The 18,358-nt window shown below is 39.1% G+C and overlaps 1 protein-coding gene across 1 annotated transcript in view; it reads right to left on the bottom strand.

The window, feature by feature from the left end:
* SLC6A2 (solute carrier family 6 member 2) overlaps window positions 1-18,358 on the bottom strand; it is a 79,188-nt gene that overhangs the window by 59,862 nt on the left and 968 nt on the right. The window lies entirely within an intron of this gene.

Below are 18,358 nucleotides of genomic sequence, written 5' to 3'. Positions count from 1 at the left end.
AATTGCATGAATCCAAGGGGCTGGTCAGATTTGTATAGCCAAGACAGCTGAACTCTTAGGGAGCACACAATTTGGCTATCACTTCAGACTAGCTTGCCAAGATCTACCTACCTCCGAGAGCTGAGGGAATGCAATCTGTAGGATTGCTGCATTGGCTGTAACATACTGATAGCAGTCGAGGGGATTCCACTCCCCCACTGTGTGATGGGATGGGGCTGAGCACACAGCTGCATCCCACGGGACAATACTGGTCTTAGCAAACCCTAAAGGTTCATAATTTCCCTTTACAGCTAAAAATCTGAAGTAATTAATGTCTGTAATACAACCCTGGCATAAGAGCCATACTTGACTTCCTACTGAGTCACATGCAGCTCAAAAGCCACAGGTTGGCCTTGGACTGTTGCAAATTGCTACATCTCTCTGTTAACAGATTTCATGAGATCCATATACAACCCTTAAGGTGCCAGCATATACATGGAGTTAAGACAGCCTTGTGTCTTATGCAAAACTAGATTAGGTCAAACCGTCATCTTCTACAAGAACCATCTGTGTGAAACTTCAAGTGGAAACTTACACAGAAGTTTTTTTAAAACACTATTACATTTAATTAATGAAGGACAAAATACAAGACAAGTTTTGCGTTCCTGTGTTCAGTGCCTGCCTTAATTTTTGTAGAACAGAATCCACACAAAGAGTGTCTCCTCCCTTTGTTCTTCAGCATTGACAGCATCCTAGGGGGTGGGAAGCAAAGGGGAATACAGCTCTAAATACTCCTCTCAATCCTACAAGGAGGTCTCGTCTTGCTTTTAAATACCAGAAAGAGGCATTAATTTACTAATGACTGAAAAAAGATCATTTAAACAGCTGCTGTTATCCTAAAAGGATTTGTTGATGCACATACCAGAAGCAGGCCAGGCCAGGGGTAGTTGAAACAACTTTGAACTATTTGTGCTTGTTAGCCTTCTGCATTTGTTACCATGGTTATTCTAGTCAAAATGTTAACTGGCGGGGAAGTCTGCTAAAACAACAAACTTTGTGCAAATATTGCCGTATATTTTCAGATAGGAGTGTTTCCAGTATTTGTGCAGGAAAAGAGTCTAAAACCCAAAGATCTTGCAATTGGTGAATTGAAATACAAGCTAATCTCTGTATCTGATCAACACTGCTTTTTTTTTATACAGAATAAATAGTACTTCAAACAGTATCAGGAAACAGTTGATAGAGGGCAGTACGTTTGCTCAGACAATGAGGAAAATGGGTGGAAACGTTAATCTGTGCAGGCTCTTGTGAATGAAAAAGGAAGTCCCTGGTGCAGAGACCTTGAAATCTAGAATGTACAAGATCGCCATAGTTAGAAGAACTAGGTAATCAGAAAGGCACGCATTTATTAGTACGTGTACGTTAGTTCTGGCTCTTCAGAAGACTAGCTACCAGCTGGCTTGCACAGCCACCGAGGGCACCTCTGAAGGAGGCGAGCTTGAGCCTGCTGCAGACTCCTGGGAAGAAGGGGTGGACAGGCATACCTTTACTGACCTGAGATTAAAAACAATAAGGGTTTGCATGGTACAGCAAAGAGAAGTCAGAGATACAAAGGAACATGATATAACCTCAGTGTCAAAGCCAAGATGATGATTTTAACAGCAGCTGTATGATGATGTTGAGCCCAGCCAGCAATAGATTATAGTACTAAAAAAAAAATTTTTTTCTGCAAAACAGATTGCATGACATACTATAAAAACTTCAGCAGCACTTTGCACATATAAAATCCTTAAAGTATGCAATAAAATCTTCCAAGTATGCAACCTTTTTCATGGAAAGTATTTCTGAATCATAAAACCAGTAGAGCTATACTATGGTGAGTGACATGTTTCTTTTGAAGCCCTTATATTTAGCTATTCCCTCTAACTAACCATTGCTAGATTTGAACCTATTTATATTTCTACTCTCAATTTGGGCTCAGGGCCTTCAGTTTTTCCAGAATTCCAATTTTAATAGCATTCCTTTCACTCAAAAGGAAGTGAAAACAAATAGTTTCCAGAAATGGTTCAATGCTGTTTATGGGCTGATGCCAACTGAAGCCTGCATTTTTTGTCTTGAGCTGTTAACCTGCTACTGCCTTGAAATCACTTTAAGTGACTTGAAGTGCAGTGTATTTATAAGCTGATCACAGAAAGGGTTACCCAAGCCCATCCATACAAACCCAGTCCTCTCTTTGGCTTTTTGTTACAAAAGTAATGAGCTAAAGAAACCCATTAGTAGCTATTTTGAACAAATTAATGAGAGTTAAATATACCCAGTCACTCAGAGCAGCATGATTCATTCATAAATAACACCCAAGTCATTGGCTAAAGTCCTATTTACATAGATTAATGAAATGATCACATTTACAACAGTGTGTAGTTTAAAGATAATCGCAGGAACATACAGGAGCAGAACAGGCCTATGTTGTTTGATAGGAAATCAAAGAATAAATAAAGAGACATGCTGGGTTTGAGAGAATGTAAATCAGGTTGGTCCAAGATGGCCAGCATGGCAGTGGGAGCTCTGGAGCTTTCCTGCTGCTGACCTTCACAACACTCTCACTGCTGCTAGCTTAGGAACTTAAGCCATTTCCATGTTCTGCCATGAGTGTGACCATAGAAAATCCAAAAATCTGCTTTACAAGGTTGCAGTGATAGCTTTTGTTTTTACATCATGCCTCCTTAAAGCAGAGTTACTATTGAAGCTGGCTCCTTTGTTCTGAAATAAATGAATTAGCATCAAGGTGCGTTTTGACAGTAGTCTGGTAAGTAAATAATCTGGAGTTTGTAACAATGTGGAGGTCTAACTATTAACATTCCTGCCCAAATCTATCTTGTTGATTTTGTGCCTTTTTCTTTTTTAACTACCTGGCTGGTTTAAACAAGAAATGAGAGAGTAAGTGAGCTGGAATGTGGAGCCAGCTTGTACACTGTTTTGTTATGTGATTTATGAAATCCCTATTACTAATGTTGATTAGGACAGGGTTTGTAGGAGTGGTGGTATCCTTTCCTGGAACAGCTAACACTGTTGGGAACAAAATGGCAAACTTTCTAGTTCACAAGCTCTTCAGAAGGTGCTGGTCAGGGAAGGTGCGTAGTACTGGACAGCTGGGTCAGCGTGCAGATGCCTAGCTGGAGAACACTGCTGCTTCACAATAGACATGACTGGAAGCTTTAAGAGATGCTAAATTAAGAGGAAAAAATACTATTCTATCATTTTATTAATAGGAGTGTTCTATTTGTGTTTTTTCCCCAACCTTGCAATTATTAGGGGTGACACAAGGATATATTCACCTGCAATTACATATCAACAAAACCACCCATGTAAGGTGTAGGCTGTACTTGAGATGTACAAAAGCAAGTCAAATGTACTGTCAAAATGTACCCTGATTTATTGGTGGCAGAACATCCATGACTAAAAATCTTTTTGAATGAAGACATCAGAAGCTATTCGCTGTAAGCTTGTGGATCAAGATAAGCAGGTTTTGCTGGATTCCAGCACTAAAAAATCCATAATAGCATAACCTCATGTGATGTTTTACTTGAAATTTGTGTGCTGAAAAACTATTTTCTGTGATGTACAGACTATAGTCATGTACACGAAAGGAAGTACTACTTCGTCAGCTTTAGCTGTCTCATAAGTGTAGGGAAGTCCTTGCTTGGTGCCAGGGAGATTTTGGCAACTACAGTTTTACTTCTGTTCAGATACAGACTGTCAGTCATAGTTTTCTCTCCCTTCTCAGAGAACTTGTATGTTCATTTCTGTTTGTTTTGTCTCAGCCAGCTGTAAACTAAAATTAATGTTTTCAAAATTCATGGATCCATCTGATTTTGATGCCAGAATGGATTGTTAGATATTCTGATCGAACTTCCTGTCTAACATAAACCAGAGTTTTAGATAGAAAAACATACAATCCTGATTTGAAGATACCAGCCAGATCCTTTGCCTTTTTTGGTAGTTTACCTCATAGGTTAATAACTTTGGTGTTAAAAAAATTATTAAAAAAAAATCATTATTTCTAATTTGAATATATCTGACATTTGGTTGTGGCAGTGCTTCCCCTGATAAATTAAAATACCTTGCAATATTTTCTATTTCCCTCCTGTGAAGATGCATAAGCACTGCAATCAAGTGTTTCAGCCTTCTTTTTATAATCTGAAGAGACTAAGTAAACTAAACTAATCAATTACAGTGTAATAGTTATTTCTGCTTTTCTGTCTAAAATTCCCACCTTACAGGTATTTCTTGGTCTAGCAGGTTCATACATTGGCAGGTTGAAGGGTTATGTGGGCACTTTTTGTACCCACATTAAATCATGGTACCCACTTTCTTAGCTGTGCATTTGATGTTTCAGGAATGTCAAGTTTATATCCCTGAGATGTTCCTCCACCTTACTAGTAAAGAGCCTAGGATGAATGCTCTGGATTTCAGCTCCTCATCTAGGCAGTGTTAGTCCTTGCTTTGGTCTTTCTACTTTCTAACATTCTCAGGATTGCTCTTGTGGGAGCTGCTCGCTGTCCTCTGTACATTGCACAGGGTATACATGGGGAGACTTTGCCTAGTTATGCCACCTGCTTTGGGTGCCTAATATGAGGTGATACAACTGCCCTGGCAGAGCTAATTAAAGCAACAGTAGTAGCTAATGTACACAGTGAGACAAGGCATGTTTGTTCTGTACAGGTAACAGTGCAAATTCTGGTTCATAACACGACCTCAGATGGAGGGTGTTTCTCTTAAAGACTGCTTTTCTTTTGCAGGTTGTCAAAATAAAAAACAGCCCCAAAGTTAAGCACCCTCTGGAGAGGACACAGTACCCATTTTAGGCAGCATGAGATTCATAACTGTGCCAGGGTAAAACAAAGTGCTTAAGACATCTTAAATCAGCTCTAGACAAGTGCCAGGCAGCTTCCAAGAGGATTAATGTACAAACCAATAGGAGGTAAATGCCTTGAAAATGGGCTAGAGAAAATCAAGTATAAACACTCTGAGGTACACTTAAAACTTGCCTTACCATTAAGTGATTAATCCAATTTTAAGTTGTAGCTCCAATTTTTGGACTCAATGACCAAAGCAAAACATTCCTTTTCCTTCCAGGCTTAATTAGAGATATATTTGTAATAGTATAATACTTTCTGTACTATCTTAATCTTTACAAACTCTTGTACAACTGAATCCTCTAAATTCTTCCTATCAATAAACGGTTATGTTTTATCACAGAAGTACAAGACAGTTATATGTTCCATCTGTAAGAATACTAGTAAATCTAACCTGTACTCTCAGTCATTATAAATGAAGCCTTCAGGATTAATGCTCTTTCTGATGTCACTAAAGGAAGCAGAATAACTGTACTGTAAACTACATATAATGCATGTTTATACAGGGCTTCAAAGTAGAAGGCAAACAGTTACATACACTGTAAAGCCATTCTCCATGTTTTATTAAAACCCACCTATGTTTTCTGTCAACACTACTGGGAAGTATTCTTTATATACAGTTTTCTGGTACCTCTATATTTCTTAGACATACTATATAAACTGCAAAGTACAGATTTCACACATGTTTTGAAATGGATAGTATGCTATCTAGCCATAAATAATATTTTCTTATATAAGACAAATGTTGCATCAATTTAATTTATTTGTCAACTTTAATGGCTGCGTGTGATGCTGTTAGCAACAATTTTGGCAAATTTACCATTACAGCGATGGCTACTACTGCATAATTGCCTAGATGTTGTGGTTTAACCCCAGACAGTAACTAAGCATCACACAGCCACTCACTCACTTCCCCCTCATGCCCCCCCCCCCCCCAGTGGGATGGGGAACAATGCAAAACCCTGTACTCTTATCAAAGATTACAGTTGCTGTTGGATTGTGCTAAAATTCTGGAAGGTCTGGGCGAAGGTAGTTTCCAAATGGCTGTGGCTTCTTTTCTTTGTATGGTACATTTCTATGAGCACTGAACACAAGAATTTTACAAAAACTGTCACAGCATTCTTCACAGAAAACTTTTCCATTAGGAAAAAATCTGTATTTGGCCTAGGGTAGTGCTGGTAATATTCTGTATGCAGTGCAGACCCATAAGGTGGAGTCTCTTAGAATTTGGGCATTGTGGGTACAAAGCAAAACTTCAGTAGTATCCCTGCAATAGGAGGACTATAAGAACTACTACTCTTGACATTGCTTTGATCCAAAGGGTAAACTGAATCTCACCTAGACCAGTATGAAACCACAACACTGCTGCATCAATCTAGCTGTACTGGCTAGCAACACCCTTCCTTCATTTTCTGTCTGACTACTCTCCCTCTTCTCTGGGAATTAATCAGACAAAAGTTTTTATTTAAGTTTGAAACCTGAGCTTTATGTTTGTTCTTATTTAGGGGACCATTTTCCTAATAGGCTTCAAGCAACGAAGTAAATTTCCCCCCCAGTCCAAGCTGTCCAGTACATACTTTATCACTGCCATTCTGCACAGGGCCTCCTAGCTTGAAATGCCATAGAAGAATGTGAAAATGACCTCAGGGCCCACCATAGCTCACTGCCAAGATGAAGCAGAGGCTATTAACAGTTTGAAGCAAAATCCTTCTTGTTTCATCACAGTGCAGCTTTTGCTAGGGCAGATTGTGGGGCAATTTTGTTCACTGATTATTCAGACCTTAAGATAAATGAGTGTGGCTGAGCTTGGTGTTTTCAACTTAGCACACAGCTATATTTTTTTCTTTATATTTCTAAACAGCTTTTAAACACATAATACCCAATGACTGTAAAACAGTATTTAGAAGGAAAGATGTAGGTGATCTTGAAGATCTCTAAATCTCTTAATTTAGGGTTAGAGACAGTGGTTTTGTCATCAGCCTCCGTATGCGTCAATAAAGGATTAACCTGCAATTTAGGAATAGCCTGGTAACTGTTTTCTGTCACTTTCTTTTAGGGAAGAGGCAAGGTAGAGAGACTAACCGATCCCAGCTATATTGCTACAACCGCCAATTTGAAAAGTTCAAAAACCATGGGTTAGGCTCCAGAATAATTTGAAATGTCTTAATATGTGAGATCTTCTAGTCCAATCCTTTTATTTGTCTGCTGGCTTTTAGTCTTGTACTTGCTTTGTATTTTCCCAGCTTTTTTCTTTAGCCTTGAGAGCTCGAAAGACATTCTTGCCTAATCATTTGTCTCTATGAAACTGTGAGAGTAAAAAGCACTTCTTAAAATAGTACTTTTTTTTAATTGTTTGAACCCTACGTAGGAGAACGCTGAGGTCATAATCTAACTCTTACAGAGTAAATTCATTTTGTGTAATAATGACCATCATCTATGTAAGTCCTGACATCTTACTTAATGGGTAAAGTACTGAGCTATTGCATTGAGTGAAGATCAGTTATTAGTCAGTGGAAGTCTTCTATATCAGTTTAGTCTGAATAGTTTTTTTATTACTTTACTCTGTTTTTCTTCTCACGTAGTCTGGAAATTCTGTCTACTTAGGAGTCCTTAAGAGAGAGACGTCTGTTATTTGGGTTGAAATCCTGGCTCTGGTGACGTCAATGGAAAAAAACCACCCATTGACTTCAGCTGGGTCAGGATTTCTCCCTTGTGGTTTATGAATCTATTGATTTTAACTAAGGCTGTAGAGCCACACATAAATGAGAAACAAACTGCAGAAAAGGAGCAAATGATCAAACTCTTCCCCAAAACAAAATCCTGGAGTGTCTCTGGTCTCACCAACACCTGCCTCGTGATCTCATTGACACAACTTCCTTGACAATTCCTCTTTAGAGAGGAGACAAAAGCACTGCCCAGAACAAGCTATTCCTTAGTTTTGTGATAAATCTAATAAATAGGATGCCTATGTACAGTTATAATCACCCCTCAGGTGGGGGCATGAGCTTTTGAGCTTTCTTCTAGCATCAGTCTTATCGGACATCAGTAGACAGATACAGTCCTGAATGCTGACAGAGTCATGTAGCAAAGACACTTTTGAGTAGCTTCAAAGCTGTGGACTTGATGTTTTGATAACACTTGGCCTTGAACTTTATAATATTGTAGTTAGTCCAATATACTTATTTGCTCTTGCTCACTGAAACTCTTTGCTTTCTGTTACTGGTGTGAAATAATTGATGCTTCTGCCAAGAAGGCAAGGTGCCGAGACCTGCTGGAAGGCAGGTTACATTAACATTGAAGAAGAAAAAACCCACAAAGCAAAAAAAAGCATGGCGCTCTATTGCAGAATGGTAGTGAAAGTCTGTGTGAAGCTTGTTTGTTTTCCAAAGGTAAATCTTTTGAGGGGACTGCAGAGAACAACCTCCTAAACTTAGTATTTGAGAAATTATTTCCTCCTGTACTATTCCTTCAGGGGAAGATGCTTTATCTCTATTTTAATGTTGCACTCATTTAAAAAATGGCATTTTCAGGGGGTAATATCTTGTTATCAATGGATTGTCTCCTTGCTGTCATTGTGGCCATGCTGACAAGTGAGCTCCTTAATGTGAATTAGGCATCAATAAAAGCTGCCACTCCTATAATGTCCTAATAAATGAAATGAATCAGGAAATGCAAGAAGGGTCTGCTTGGGAACAATCATTGATATTACTGGGCAGCTCTGTATTTGAAAGTCATGATCCACCCTGTTAGGTCCTCCAGTAATTCTTTTTTTTCTATAAATGCAGTAGGTTGCCGTTACATTAATTATCAGGTTAGGGTCTACTAAGATCTATAAGGATCTACTGCTCCACCTTGTGGTCTGAAAAGAGTTTTCTGTTATTCTACTCTACTGAGTGGTGTGTCAGAAAAAGTCCAGCCTCTTCGCCTTTTAATATTAAACTGGAATTTGACTGGAATCAGTATCATGCTTTTCCTTGAGATACGGATCTTAAGGGCAAATAATATGTTGTCACCTTTGGCATGCTTCAGGATAGACATTGCAAGAGGTATGTGATTACAGAATAGAAAAAGAGAAAGAAAAATAAAAAATCGGTGAAGAGTGCTATTCAGTACACATAGTTCAGAAGGTGCAGAATAAATTATAAATAGCTAGCAAAAAGTAAGATACATAATACTCGGCTGGTTTTTTCAGTACATATGCTAGGCCCATGGTAACAGCTTGTTTGTATGGTCAGTGAGGCAATCAGATAGGGTGTATTCTTCCATGCTGCTGATGGGCCAGAAAATCAGCGGCTTCCCACAGTTCTGCAGACTTCAGTAAAGACGAATGCTATGCTATTACCCAGCCGCAATCCTTTCTGTACATCAATGCCATAAAAGCTGTTTCTCAAACTAACAAGAGTACTATAGCAAGACATGCCTTTTTACTCACTCTGTCACTAATTGCAGTGCTTGGAAATCATGCCAATATTTTTCTCCAGCTCTGAAATAAAGACTGTAAAGGAGTAATATTCTTCTGCTGTTGAAATCACAACTCCTGTGTATGGAGTATGGGGCGGGATCAGACTGGTACTGCTCTTCTGATGCTGGGTTTGTTCTAGGGAAGCAGTTTATAACAAAGCAGTCCAAGAAAGGCTTTATATTTGTGTAGTCTAACACCACCGGTCTGGGAGTGCTGGATCCTATATTGGACACTTAAATTAGCACATATTCTTAAACAATAGTAATAGCTAAACAATAACAACCAGTTAATACCTACTTTACATTAAGAGCACAGCTTCTGCAATCACTTGTGCTTTTGGAAGTGAGTGGTTGTGCTCATGAAGCCTAGAAGAGTAGGAGCACTGGAAAAATTACCATCTGCTATAAAAAGGCTTATTGTATAATAAGGGCAGCTTGTCTTACTGCATACCAGCAATCAGAACGCTAGTTATAAAAAACATTTATGGACTGGCAAAAGACAACTGCCAGCCCAATCCTGTCCAAGTTTTGTTTAGTAATATGTTATCACAGAATTCCATGCACTGGAAGGTTGGTAGTGTGCTTTGGATGAATATGAGTATAAAGAAGTATGTGGCTTACATAGCCAGACCTCCCTGCTGACAGTTTCTGTTTCTGAATGGTAGACCCTAGTTCTCAAAGTGGTGTACTGTTCTGTCACCTTTGTCATGCTTCAGGAAAGGGATTGCAAAACTTGTTAAATAGAGAATAGGCAAAAGGAGAAGGAAGAGTGAAAGTAAAACAAAGGATAGCTTTGATAAGTAGTTTAGAGGCTCTTTCCTGTGGTCTTGGTAAAGAATAATATGTCACAAGGCAAGGAACTTAACTGTTACCCTTCCATTCCCTCTACCTCCTTACCTCTTCTTTATGGATTAAAGGTTTCAAAATCTGTATGGCTAAAATTAAGTATGTTGAATCTATACAGAAGTTAAGATGCTGAATTTACCAGTTATCTCTCCAGAATTTCCATGAGAACAGGGATTATTCAGCATTTCTGGAGGTCTAGGGACTCAGTCAGTAAAGCCTTTCATTTGAAACTATTCTGACTTGGCACCAGTGCGTAAGATCTGCACAATTAGGATGAAATCTTGCCATGAAAGGTTCAAGACTTAAGTTGGAGGTAGGGAGAAGGAAAGGGGAATTACACGTTGTCAAGACATGGGTAATAGGCTATTAACATGAATCCTTTGTCACCAAATGCCCTGAGGAAGGGAAGGAACCCTGAAGGTTTATAATCAGTGTGATATTCCTGGAATCTTTACATACTCTTCACTGAAACTGGATTGGGGCAGTGGAGTTGTCCTGAATACAACTTATTGCAAGTCAAGAGTCAGTTGCAAGATTCCCCCAAATCCATTATCATGGTTTTGTATATTCTGTATGAAGGATATATACAGAGAGAATTGAAAGTACTAGGAGCAAGGTCGTACTGAAAGAGCTAGAACTATTACAAAGACACTCCATTTAAATTTGTCTCCTGCCTCCTGAATTACAATATTTTAATATAAATATATCTGTATAGAACTTATTTGGTTATGGTTTATTATTTTGTTACAGTGCTGAGAGCAGTTAGGTACAAACGCTATGGAAGTTTCAGTGCAAACTGATATTAAAGAGCCATACTACAGTTTTTAACTATTTAACCAATTGCTTAACCTGGGACAAAGGCTTTAGGACTGGGAGTTGCTGATGTGCTTCCCATTAGACATAGCAAAAATGAAGGTATGAGCTATTTGATGTTGCTCCTCAGAACTGCTCAAAATTCTTTAAACCATTTGTTTCCATTTTGATTCACAGCAAGAGGTTCTGTAATTTGTAGACTGGTTTTAATCATAATTTCCCTCACAGCATATCTAAACACTCACTAAAGCTGTATGTTCCCTCTGATCTTACATGTAAGCAGTTGTATCAGCATTCTGTTTTGTATCGGTGCAAGTATGGGGAGGAAAGTATCTGACTTGAAATAATATCTTTAGACTGCTGGAGCTGTATTCACATATTCACTGAACTGACAGACAGGTTTGTGATATTTTGCCAAAAGATGAAAGGGAAATTCTGCCCCAAAACCATGTAGACCATGTCTCAGTCTCCTTAGAGATATTTTGGTTTCTTCAGTAAAGAAGGGCTGTTGGCTGCTACACTCCTAATATGGCCTTTCTATTTTCCATTGCTCCCAGCGAATTTAGTAAAGAGCTTAAAAAGATGTTGGTGAGAAAACAGACTAGAAACAGATGAAGCTTAATTGTCTGCTATTTCAGCTTGAATGAGTATCCAAAACCTGAGATCCCTAGCCAAACTGTAAGAAACTCTTATATCTGTTTTAATGGGTGTTAATATGAATGTAGAAGGCTTCCTAATGCAACTTTCAGAATTTACTTGTCTAGGAGAGATATATATCCTATAGGAATGGCTTTCTAGGGATATTTCAATACTTCAGTTTCTTGGCAGAACTGAGAAGGGCATACAGGAGCGAAGGCAGGGTGGAAGACCTTAAGCAGAGACTAAATTTCCAAACCACAGAACTAAGTTTACTGTTTGATGTCTTTTCTGCCTCTTACTTTAGAATAAAGTGCTTCTGAGTGGTAATCAAAATGTGTTCATTCAGCACGCTTAGAAAGAGGTATCTTTGCTTTTGTTAGAACAGCTCATTTGGTTCACACCAGCTTTTTTATCGTCTCGGTAACATGGAGGAGCAAAGGTGGAAAACCAGTTTTGGTGATTGATTGGGCATTAATCACAGGATGCTCCTCTTAAGGTGTAATGTCAAGCTAAATACTATGAATCTTGCCTAGAACCTTTCTGTGCTTGTATATCTCTAGAACCTTTGTAAAATTATCAATCGAAAGGTTGCTAGAATTGTTCAGCCAAGTATTTCACTGAGAGTCCATATAGTGCACTACTTACACACTATTTTATGGTATCTCACCCCAGAGTCAGAAACTAGAATTTTAGAATTGATGAAAGATTTGGGTGAGAAAGGTTCGGTTCTTCCTTATCAGCTATTTATAATGCTTCATATGTAGTCACTGTATGATATAGTAGCTTATAACCGTGCAGACATTACAGTTCTGAAGATTTATTTTGCGGATCCAAAAAGACATGTAGAGGAGAACAGGGAATTTCAGAGAAGCAGCTGCCAACCGGCATGTAAGCCACAGTGCTGGTGAGCCTAGCTGAATCTACGCTCTGTATGCACCAGACAATTAGTGGATGATGAAGTAAAGGAAAGAGAAATGATGAAGTTATGTGGGAAAGGAAAGAGAGCAACTGTGAGCTGGCCACTGAATCCAGCTCTGGGGAGGGAGGTACTGTCACACCACACAACTGAACATTGTCCCCAGTGTCACACGATGCCCAGGAATCCAAAGCTCATGGCCACAGTTTGGAGATCAGCATAACAGTTTAACCTATCTGACGTCACTGGTTTGATGTGCTAATGGGAATTGAAAACCCCGTATTAGGAAACCAAAATCATAGATTTGCATCTGAGCTTTGATTGATTGATGAGTCAAACTCTTGGCGTAGGCTTTGCAGTGAGATTACTTCAAAGTTGATTTATTATTATCATCATCAATGCTATTTTGGAACGTAAACCCTGATATTACAAGGCAAAGGTCATCCACCTTTGAAGTGTAAAGTGCCAGATTACATTCTTTCTCAAAATAGTGATGAAATTTGGTGGCAAACACTTGGTAAGATGGAGGGGGGCAGAGCCTAGTAGAAAGGCAAGGTGCTGCTGGTCAGCATCATACCTTGCTTTTGGTGAAGCAGTGCACTAGCCAGGCTCACAGCTCTGTGGGAGGTGATACTTTCACAGGTGTCATTCTCAATGTGTGACAGCTCTTGGCTCCTAGTTTTGTGCTGGCCCTGTTTAGGGAAGTTCGGATTTGGTGGTATGCTGGTTTTGGTACATGTGCTGTGGATTGCTTAGTCCTGCATTACAGCTTATGGAAGTACGAATAGGAAAGGAAGCATTAGGATAAATTGTAAGATACTTCTGTTCAAGTGTATTGATTGCTGGTGAACTGCTCTTTGAAGCAAACAGTTCTTCTAGAAATGTTGTGGTCTAAAAACACTTAAATAATGCTTCAAAGGAGATTAAAAGTGTATATTATGACAGGTAGAGAACTGTTAAAATTTTTATCTGCAGCTATTTGTAAGTTCATGAAAAGCTTAATCTGATTCTTATGATACAGTAAGTCTCCAGTGACTAATCCGACAATTACATGCTTCCTAATGAGTAGTCCGAACATGACTGACCTTGCAAATACTTTGGCTAACAAAAAAAAGTACTTTATGTTGGTAAATTCTTTTCCCCACAAATTTCAATGGGAAATAGTAATTTTGCCTATGACTATGCAGGAAAACGAAACAAAAATGAACATTAATACTAGAAGTATCTTGTACAAAAACTACAATAGCTTTGTTAACTAAGACTGAGCATCATCCTCCCCCACTGTGAGCACATCAGTTAATCATACTAGGCATTACTCAGCTTCATTTGGCACCAGTAAAATTTCAGATGTAATCCAAATATCAGGGTAAATCTTTCTCTAAGTTGATGAGACTCTAATTTTAATACTTGTCTTATTCCTTAATTCAGCATAGCCTCTTGCAGAACTGGGGAGCACTTGAAAGGTTGGATATGTTACAAAGACTTGTTTTGAGTACATCAATGTTGACCACTTAGAGAGTCATACAGCTAGAGAGTCTCTTTAAAATAAGAAAAATGGGCTCTTGCCAGAAATGAGTTGTAATGAGGATATAGCACTTGTGAGAATAGCCAGTAGAAATGACTGTAGTTGATGATTTCTCCAGTGACATACCCTGCCCCTTGAGACTCTCACAAATGGACTGCACAAGAAGTATTTGTTTTGCTGCAAACAGTGTTTTTCCTTTGTGCTGTGAGCAGCAGTTAAATACATATAAGTTGTGGTGTTTATTGATCAGCCAAACCGACAAGGTGATGTTTGAGAATTCCCCCTTCTGGAGTGTTGCCTTATCTGCTTAATGACAGCTTGCAGAATTTTACCATCTGTACAGAGCCTCCCTATCATCTTATAAAGTAGTTTAGAGCACATAGTGGGCATATCCCACTTCCAAGAAGTCAGTGAACGCAAGATCTCACCCAGTCTGTTCATACGAAACTGTCCTGAAAGTTTTCCGTGGCCTGTTTCATGTTATAATACAGCCACTGGATCTGTCTCTGCCCTTGTAAGGCAGGAAGGTCCTGTGGAAGTAGGTAACTGATACAAAAAATAAACATGCTAGCTTTTTAGTTCTTAGTAAAGGTTGGGGATTATTTTTCTTTTGTAGCAGAAGAATGTTTCCAAAAATCACAGTTGTTCACATAAGGGTTACATTCTGCCATCTATCTTTGTGCAGAAGTCCCATTGGGGTCTCTCAGCAGGCTACTCCCAAAACACAGATGTTTCTGGCTATTCATTCAGCATTTTAGTGCTGCTGGATGCTTCTTACTCTCTAGCTTTTTGTTACTGGAAGTTTGTTAAAATACAAATAGGGGTTTTTTGTTAACACCACCGGTGCTGTCTCCAAAGTTATCTAACATGAAAAAGTCTATCTAACTACCACTGGGTGGTGTATGCCTTGTGTAAGTAAAACTCACTGAAGTAAACTCTCGGAGTTTTGTATGTGTGGAACTTCAGGATCTAACCCAAAAGCCTGTATGTCTAGTTTTTAATCGGGAAATTTCCCTGGAGTTTATCACAGAAAAAACCTCAAGGATTTGGCTAGTAAGAAAGTGGGGGTGTATATGCATCTATGTCCTTATAAAATTCAACTTTGAATGAGGGAATACAGTGTGTATTTATACTTTCCTTCTCAGTTCCTGTAAGTTCTCATGCTTTATTGAGAACCACCTATTTTTACAAGCATGGAAAGGCCCTTAGTGTGTCTGCTGGCATCTTTAATCATAGCCAGTCTTAGGAACATAACAGTCTACACGTCACCCATGTCACTTTTTTCAGATGTAAAGGGGGATGCCATTTTCTACCAATTCCATGTCCTTAACGCTGTTGTTCAACATCTAAGAGCATTTGTAGAACCTTTGTGGGTGTAGATTTTGGAAGGATAACAGAATTTCTTTTGCTAGATAGCACAAGCTATGCTGGAAACAAGTGTTAAAATACTTCGGTGGCTTAGGACTTCTGGCATTGCAACATGCTGCCTTTTCACTGCCTATTTTGTATCAATCTGTTGAAGATACCCGAATTCATAACACACATTTAAGTATCTTTGTCTAAAGTCAGCTCTAGTTAAATTGCTGAGGATGAGTAATTGCTGAGGCTTTCAGAATAAAGAGAAACTGATGGAGGAAGAGAAAAGGAAACCTTTTCTTTCCACTGATTTACTTTATACATGCCATCCAATTCAAGTTTAATCTGTTTTGGTTTTTTTTCCTTTATCTAGTAGTTTCTTATAAATATCAAAAGGCAAACTGTAATCCTATTACAAGCATCTTGTAAAACTTTTTTTAAAGAACAAGTCTGAGCACGCTATACAAGTATAGAAACGCCACCTGATTTTGTCTCTTTAGCTTGCTTGGCAGTCTAGCAAAACTACTAAGATAATGAAATTAAATTTTCTCCACATCTGTTAGTACATTTATTTTTATTACATCTTTTGTATGGAGGTAAGTAAGCTGGCAGTTATATGAAACCCACTGGATTATTCTTTTGAAGCAGCAAAACTTGCTCTAGTGCTAGAAAGGTTCCCTCCTGCAGTAGCAGTGTGAAAAAAAAGATGTTTAAAAATGTCTGTGATTTAGGACTGGAAAGATATCAATAAAATCCAACAACATCCCATAGCTCTCCCCATTGCCTCATGTTCTTTGGTCTTGTAGGAAAATTTACCCATAGAGCAAACAAGCTCCCAAACCCAGTTTGAAAGAGAGAAGGGACTGAGTTGGCTCAAAACTCAGTAAAGTACTTTTACAGCCTGAATCTCTTCTACTTTTCTACTAAACAGGAGTTTCTACTAAACAAAATTAATATATATGTCCAACATGGGAGGCAATGGATGGAAAATTTTTAAGATACCATAGAGACAATTGTTGTAAAGAGAAGGAAGAGAGCTGTTAACCAGTCCCTGGCTGTATTTCCATTCCCCACTTCTCAGCGCAGGGTCTATCCTGGCAATTGTCATAACTGAATACTACTAGCTGATATGCTGATGGCCATGCTCTATCAAACAGCATAGAAAAAGAAAAATAATCTCAATATCTAGATATGATTAAACTTCAGTAAGCCAAACACGAACTGTAAAAATTAGTTTTGTCTTCCTAGTAGCCAGAGGCGATGTTAGCTAGCTGACGTCCTCCATGAGAATACCTCCTTCCTTAGGAAAAGCCCATTGTTGATGGTTTTTGACCATCGGGATTATCCCATCTTTCCTTTTATGGTAAAATAAGTCTTTTAAGCAGCAGTAGAGGATGTTGTGATATTATGTATGTGTTCAAGAATGATATCTTAGGTGTTGATTGAGATGCTTTATACTGCGGTTTATTCCCTATTGAAGAGCAGAGTAAACGAGTGGTTATTATCTCTGTATCAGTAAGCAGTTCTCAGTCATTCTATAGACTTTGATAGCATAGGGCCTCTCCACCTTTGCTTGTAAAGGTCTGATTTCACTTTGATGGTATGGAAGAATTGGTGCAAACTTTTCTCTGAAGGATGCCTCTTGTAGCTGTGAAGTAGTTAGCTTTCTCTCCACTGCAATTTGGAAGTATTTGAATTGAAAGATGCTAGTGAAGACCCAGGTTTCTCTAGCTGAACTGACATAGAATAATACACAGAGACTAAACAAAATGCAAGATTGTTGCGGACTGTTACCTCCTGTGCCTGAGCTAGCACCAAATTATAAAGGAAGCAGGTTAGGAAATTAACTGACCTAAATTACAACAGAAAAGAGTTCAAGCACTCTGGGTGTCACCTTGTGCAATGTGAGATAGGGGAATATATTTCTTTCCCTAAAAATTGCCAGATGACCTGGAGATCTGGCAATGGTACATATGTAATGAGTGGCATGAATGATGCTGCTGCTACACCTGCACCTGACATCGTGGAAACCTGCTGGGTTCGTGAGGCATTGTGCTGATGTAGTGTGAATTGCTGGAATTATTTTTGGACATAATGAAATAAGGATGGAGGTTATTTTTCAGTACTAACTACCTTCTTCAGCCTGTCTGGGTGGTGAGCGAAGAGATTTTCTGACTCCCCTCAGAAGTTTTGGAGGTACCAAACTAGACCAAGTGTTTCAGTACCAGCCCTTTCTAGTATCCCATTCAGTTCCAAGGACAGGTGTAATTCCATGTTAATGGATAGGGATTTTCCCACCCTGCATTCCTCTTTTCACAGGAAGCAAGTATTTTATGCTAAAAGTGTGAACCATTAGCCTTTATCACCAGGCAACCACATTATCAAGACATACATAACTATCTTACAGAACATGCTTTCCATCTAGCAGTTCTTCTGTCCATATCATTCACCATTCACACAAACAGTCCTCCATCTGCTAGGCAGGGGCTGTTCTTCCTATGTGTGATTTGAAAAAGCACCCCAGGCACCTGCCCGGCTTGCAGATGGTGTTACTCCATCAGGGTGTGGAGTCGTCACTGACAACACAGCGTATTTCAGGGAGATGAAAGGGGATGATGGAGTTAAGGTCTTACTGAAGATGTGCCAGACAATCTGAGCTAACTGTGGTTACGGCGTGTAATTTTTTCTGTTGCCGTCACTGCCAAACTGTGCAGGAGGTAAGGTTTGCTTTGTAACAAGTCTCCTGCCTACTTTGAAGGGGGGTCTGGGGGGTGTGGGAGAACCCCCAAACTGCAGAACGGAGGGCGGAAATCCTGATCCCGCGTTAAAACTGCCCCTAAGAAACCTTTCGGTGGTCCGGCGCTAACTTTTCTAGATGCCGTTTTTCTGCTGAAGTGTTTTCGGTTC

Source organism: Buteo buteo, chromosome 11 (assembly GCF_964188355.1).
Source record: "Buteo buteo chromosome 11, bButBut1.hap1.1, whole genome shotgun sequence".
Lineage (NCBI taxonomy): Eukaryota > Metazoa > Chordata > Aves > Accipitriformes > Accipitridae > Buteo > Buteo buteo.
Note: the sequence above shows the minus strand (reverse complement) of the source record. Positions and strands in the feature narration are given on the sequence as shown.